The following is a 6,085-nucleotide window of genomic DNA, read 5'->3' on the forward strand; positions in this document are numbered from 1 at the left end:
ACAAATGCAACAGTATGCAACTGTGCACGTCTAGAGGTTTTCTATATGTTTTAGTAATAATATCTTCTTCTTTATAAAGGTCAAGAAATATTAGGTGATGTAATGCTCACTTGTAGAGAAATGTCAAATTATAATCATTGGAAACAAAAGGAGGATCTTCAGTGGCACAGGCTGTGTTATTGTAAGGTCCAGGTAACAGGCTGATCAGTAGACCATGTAGAGGTCTAGGGACCTCTCCTATGTTAATGAATAAGAATGTGGAGCCCTCCACTCTATTTAGGGAGGCAAAGCCAACAGTCAAGGTTAATTAAGAGATTGGAGGAAGCACTGGTTCTCGTTAATCAGGTAGAACATTAACATTAATGTGACACATTTCTGGGATGTGCATTTAGTGGGGAGGGATTTGGAAATACTGTAGGGAACCATTGCATTGTGGCTCTCTTAATAACACATTTAGTTACTCTATTTAACAGTTAACGCAGAACTCCAGAGAAAAATAACATGATAACAATGAATACCTCATTTAAAAAAAAATACTTAATATTCACCTTTGATCCAGGGCTGTCCTCCACAGCACTTCTTTTCCATCAACTGATGTCCTCAGTCTGACCTCCAGCATCACACAACCCACTTCCTTTAAGACCAGGCTGTTATGGACTTGTCCAGACTGACTGACCAGCGAAAGGAATAGCAGCACAGTGAGGAACTTAACGCCTCACTGCAAGAGGCTGATGTCAGGTCAAACTCAGGTACTTGCACTTTTTGTATTTAAAAAAAATACTGATGTATCACAGACTACAGTGCTGTATTAATGTGGTCTTTTATATCAGCCTAGAATTGAATCACAGAGTGAAAGCAAAAGGCTAAGGAGGAAAAGGAGAACTGATCAACAGAAAAGACAAATAGAAAGAAGGTGGCAGAAGAAGTAGAGATCAAAATCAATAAAGAGAGGGAATGCTTGGGGGGCGTGGCCAGGATGTGAGGCTGAACGGACGTCCATTGCTGCAGCTCCTATCATCCGTCCAGCTATCCTGCTTCCCAGCTTGCCGAAACTGACTTTCTCACTTACCCTCTCCTGGCGGGTGTTCCGGTGACAGCTGGCATCCCATCAATGCGCACCCGACGGCGATTGGCCCGGCCCTGAGCGAGCGGTGTGACTTCAGGCCCTGCTCCTGTCACGCGTGCCGGCGCCATCTTGGCTGCACGCTCTCCCCCTCTCACTAGCACACAGACTGCTCAGTGGGGAGACATGGAGCCGGAGGTGAGTGCACGGGACGCACATACTGCTGCCAGCCTACATCCCCCTCAGGGCAAAGACCCCCCAGATGCCACAGATGCTATCCTGGCGGCGATTGAGGCCAGTAAAACGACCCTAATAGCCAGGATGGATACGCTGGCCACAGAATGCGGCCTAATCCGTCAAGATATGGACAAAATCAGGGGACGTATAACAACAGGGGAGGCACTAGTGGGAACATTGGAGGATACTTCAGGGGAGCACGCTCAGACCCTCAGGAGCTTACAGCGCTCAGTGGAGCAGTTAACGGCACGCTCAAAGGATGCGGAAAATCGCTTACGCAGCAATAATGTGCGGGTAGTGGGGCTCCCGGAGGGGGTGGAGGGCCCGGATACTACCTTCTTCGCTGCAGCTTTCTTCAAGGAACTCCTGGATCTCCAGTCAGTCTCTGCGGCCTACATGGTGGAGCGCGCCCATCAGGTGCCCGCGAGCCGCCGACCTCCTGGCTCACCTCCTCTGCCATTTTTGGTCCGTTTCCTCAATTTTAGGGATCGGGATCTGATCCTCGCTACTGCCCGAAGAAGGGAGTCGGAGCTGAGGTACAAAAATGCCACCATTATGCTTTTTCCTGATTTTTCGCCGGAACTACAGAGAAAGAGGCGCTCATTCGCGGATGTCAGACGCCGCCTCCGTGACAAAAGTCTGAAGTACAGCATGCTTTATCCTAGCAAATTGAGGGTGCAGTTCGCCGGCTCTACCAAGTTTATTGAAGATCCAGCTACAGCGGCAGACTGGCTGGACTCCTTACGTGGATAGTCGGGACTGAGGCTGCCAAATACATCATTCGCTGCCGTTATATCCTGCTGTGGCCTCGCCGCTGCGGGGTCCTGACAATGATGACATTAGCTTTAGTGTCACATGGACTGCAAGGGTATATAGCTGAGGATGTACTTGCTCCTGTAGGGAGCTGCAGGGGCGATATGGTAAAGTATATTCTCAGCTAGACATTGTTCGAGTTTTGTCTTACTAACGGCCTACGTTAGAGTATAGAGTAATACTCTACCTAGTTTAAAAGGTTTTGGGATATCAAGCTATTCTACTAGTTCCTGTTGTTATGTGGGATAGCAGGGTGTTTAATGGGATGTTTACTGTTGTACGCTATGACCCTAATGGCGCTCCTCCCCAGAACTGGGGTACGCTGTTCATGCGGTCCGTTCTCCGGGACTCTCTGGACTTATTGACTCTCCCGCACTCTGATGGCAGCTGATCTGCGAGTTATCTCATGGAACGTCAGAGGCTTGAACTCTAAATTCAAAAGGGCATTGGTGCTAAAGTTCCTACAGTCTTATAACCCGAAAGTTGTTTTTTTACAGGAAACTCACTTACTGGGAAATAAGATTCTGGCCTTGCAGAGGAGGTGGATAGGAAGAGCTTTTCATGCCACCTACTCCTCCTATGCAAGAGGGGTTACCATTTTGTTGCATAAAAATTGGGATTTGGCACCACCTTCTGTAAGTGAGTTACTATCCTTTATAATCAACCTAGAGCCGCCATTAAGATGGGTGCGGCACTCTCTTCGAGTTTCCTGATTTTACGGGGCACAAGACAGGGATGCCCGCTATCCCCTGGTCTGTTTGCCTTGGCGATCGAAACAATAGCAAGTGCCCTTCGTCAGTCCAATGGGATCCGTGGTCTCTGTGTGGGGGGGTTGGAGGAAAGAGTGGCCTTATATGCAGACGACATGATATTGTTTCTAGCTGATATGGACCGGTCGTTGGTAGAATCCCTCGGCATTTTACAAAGATTCACTACATACTTAGGGCTATCTGTCAATTGGACCAAATCCCAGTACCTCCCCTTGGACCCATTAAATCACGCACAACTGCAACAGGTTCCAGCACTAAAATATTTAGGCTTGACGATTTCTACATCTGTAGCAGAATTTATGACTCTTAATGTCTCCCGGTCATTGCCCAGTTCAAAAACCGCCTTTCAGCTTGGAAGAACTTACCTCTATCTCTGATTGGCAGAGTTAATCTGATTAAGATGAAATTACTCCCGTTATTGTTATATACCCATCGTAACTCACCGGTCTGGATCCCGAGGAGGGTCTTTAGAACCATTGATACCATGCTCTCAGAGTTCCTTTGGAATGGGAGGGCGCGTAGAATCAAACTCTCAATCCTCCAGCTGCCCTGGGGGGAGGGAGGGCTGGCGGCCCCTAACTTTTATTCATATTTTCTGGCAGGTCAGTTGACAGTCGCCCACAAGTGGCTCATGGTGCGGGACCTGGACCCCGCAGTCACCTTGGAGGCCGCAGTAGTAGGATCATATGAAGCCCTGGGACACCTAGTCTATAGGGGTAGGCACTCCCCGCATCGTCAGACACCCTCCATGAGGGCAGTCATAATGGCCTGGAATGCACTAGAGGGACGAGCTCCGGCGCCTGTGCTGACATTCTCCCCACATACACCCTTGTGGCGGAACCCCCACCTCAGTCATTTTGCAACCATATTAGATCCAGTGGTATGGACTTCTAGGAAGGTACTTACATTAAGTGACATAATACAGGATGGACATTTGAGGACATTAGATCGGCATACCATTTGCCTAATAGCTATCTGTTTCGTTACCTCCAACTGCACCATGCCTTCTCTGCACAGTTCTCTGGGGGCTGTCTGACCCTCTCTGTGTCTAGAATCGAATCCCTGATCCGCACGGAAGGGCTTGTCAAACCTTTGTCGACGATATATAAACTGCTCTCACTTAGAGGGAGGGAATCCTTACAGGGGTGCCAGAGGGCCTGGAGGAATGACTGCCCGGACTTGGATCAGGGAGACGAGGAGGAGATCTGGGACACTCCTATGATCACTCTGATTTCCGCAAGGGACAGATTAATTCAATCTAAAATAGTTCACAGAGCATATTTTACGCCAGCTAGACTGGCTAGGATGCGTTCCTCTGAAACGGCTGCCTGTTGGCGGTGCCCCTATGAACCAGCTGATCTAATTCATGTGTTATGGTCCTGTCCTAAAATCCAGGAATATTGGAAGGGAATAGCTGACGTGGTTACAGATCTCTTGTGCACTCCCATTCCAATGGCTATCAAAACCTGTATGTTGGGCATAGTAGATGATCTTGTTCCCTCAGTGGCGTCTCGTACACTCTTGAACTATTTATTGTTTTATGCCAGAAAAGTCCTGGTTCTACACTGGAGGAAACTGGAGCCACCTACCCTGGGAGCCTGGAAGTCCATAGTAAATGCCTCCCTACCATTACACAAAGCTACGTATGCCAACAGAGGGTGTCCCCAAAAATTTGACAAAATTTGGTCTGGTTGGATAGAGTTCACTGCTACGCTGGGCAATTGAGTAGATAGTCCTGGGAGGGGGTGGGCACGTATGTCTCCTAATGAAGGCGAACCGGTCTACTTTCCACATCCTACAGATTTCAGCAGAGGTAGTGCTGGGTGAGTGGCTGTGAAAGTTGGGTTCCCCTTCCTGCTGGTTAGTAGCTCGATGCTTCCTTATTAAGGAGAGGTGCTAAAAAGGAATAAGTAATGACACACCCATTTTAGAGGGAGTTCTTGGAGAGTGGGTAGGAGTATTGAATATAAGTGATCCGTAAGGTGCCTGGGGGGATGCTGATTGGGGATTGTTAATGTGTACTGTGTGTGTATTTTTGGGCATATGTTATGCCGTACTGTATGTTATGTTGTACATGAGGCGCTATGTTAGTGCCCTGTTTATATGTATCATAAACCGCAAAACGAATAAAAAGATTTATTAAAAAAATAAAAAAAAGAGGCAATGCTGAGCAGCAGGGAGGTGAAGGGGCCATGATTAACATAGAGAAGAAAGGAGGATAAAAAGTACAGAGGAGGAAGATGGCTGACCATCCCATACTGGAGAAATAACCTATTCTAGGAGGACAAACAACACAAGAGCAAATATTTGAGAAGGACATCTGAGAAGTTCAGGAGATCCCTCACCCATCTCTGGAGTTGAAATGGCTAGACTCTGGAAAAGGACTGACAGTTTTGGAGCAAGAGTCACAAAGTTTAGAGGTGGTAGATAGAGGAAGGTCCTAAAATGCACACTGTATATATGGACACATTTACTAAGTGTACAATTAACTAGGGATGCACCAAGATTTCGGCCGCTGAAACATATCGTCCTCAAATGGCACTTTTGGCAAAATGCCGAAAGTGCCATCTTTTGGCTGAAATTGCGGTGCATGCCTGGTTTCTCTCCTCCCCGCTGGGCGCTATTCTGTGTCCGCTCTGACACACATTATTAATAATAAACACTTTTTATTCAACAAGATGAATAAAAAGTGTTTATTATAATTATTAATAATAAACACTTTTTATTCATCTTGTTTTTTTATATTTATATTTAATACTTTTTATACATTAAATGTGACATTCTCATTCTTAATCCTGTTAAAGGAATCTGTTCATAGCCACATTATTACGAAAATTGATGATATGCCTCACATAGAAATACAAAGTAGCCATGATTGCCCCAATGTCAATATCCACTCTTAGAAAGCTAGGATTATCATTATAGAAACGTTATTCATATAATGCCCCCAGAACAATAATCAGATCGGAGCATGTTAGCTCCTGACGATTCCACCTCTGAGTGTCTCTTGAATGCGAGTCTGCCTCCCGGCGGCTAAGCCTATCACGGCAGTTTTTCGGACCGGACTCCTCCCCCCTGTCATTTTTAAAAGATTGTCCTTCTCCTGCGGCCGACAACGCTGCAAGGCTTGACAAAGAGGGTTACCCTTGAAACGCGTAGCAGTCACTTCAACCCACAGGGGTGTCTCACCCTGCAGCACATC

Source organism: Nanorana parkeri, unplaced genomic scaffold (genome assembly GCF_000935625.1).
Source record: "Nanorana parkeri isolate BGI_ZX_2015 unplaced genomic scaffold, ASM93562v1 scaffold311, whole genome shotgun sequence".
Lineage (NCBI taxonomy): Eukaryota > Metazoa > Chordata > Amphibia > Anura > Dicroglossidae > Nanorana > Nanorana parkeri.